Genomic DNA, 390 nt, shown 5'->3' with positions numbered 1-390 from the left:
ACCACTGGACTAAACGACTACAGACCCATCGCCCTGACCTCTGTAGTTATGAAGTCCTTTGAACGCCTTGTGTTGTCCCACCTAAAATCCATTACAGACCCTGTCCTGGACCCCCTGCAGTTCGCCTACAGAGCCAACAGGTCTGTAGGCGATGTTATTAGGGCCCGAGCACGACCGTGTGAGGTCCCTATTGAATTTGCTCGGATTATATATATTTTTAGGGCCCGAGCACGACCGTGTGAGGTCCCTATTGAATTTGCTCGGATTATTTTTAGGGCCCGAGCACGACCGTGTGAGGTCCCTATTGAATTTGCTCGGATTATATTTAGGGCCCGAGCACGACCGTGTGAGGTCCCTATTGAATTTGCTCGGATTATTTTTAGGGCCCGA

The 390-nt window shown here is 50.3% G+C and overlaps 1 protein-coding gene across 1 annotated transcript in view; it reads right to left on the bottom strand.

The window, feature by feature from the left end:
* Positions 1-390, bottom strand: part of icmt (isoprenylcysteine carboxyl methyltransferase) — an 8,008-nt gene that overhangs the window by 4,874 nt on the left and 2,744 nt on the right. The gene's annotated exons all lie outside the window — the stretch shown is intronic.

This window comes from Micropterus dolomieu, linkage group LG08, assembly GCF_021292245.1.
Source record: "Micropterus dolomieu isolate WLL.071019.BEF.003 ecotype Adirondacks linkage group LG08, ASM2129224v1, whole genome shotgun sequence".
NCBI classification, from domain to species: domain Eukaryota; kingdom Metazoa; phylum Chordata; class Actinopteri; order Centrarchiformes; family Centrarchidae; genus Micropterus; species Micropterus dolomieu.
Note: the sequence above shows the minus strand (reverse complement) of the source record. Positions and strands in the feature narration are given on the sequence as shown.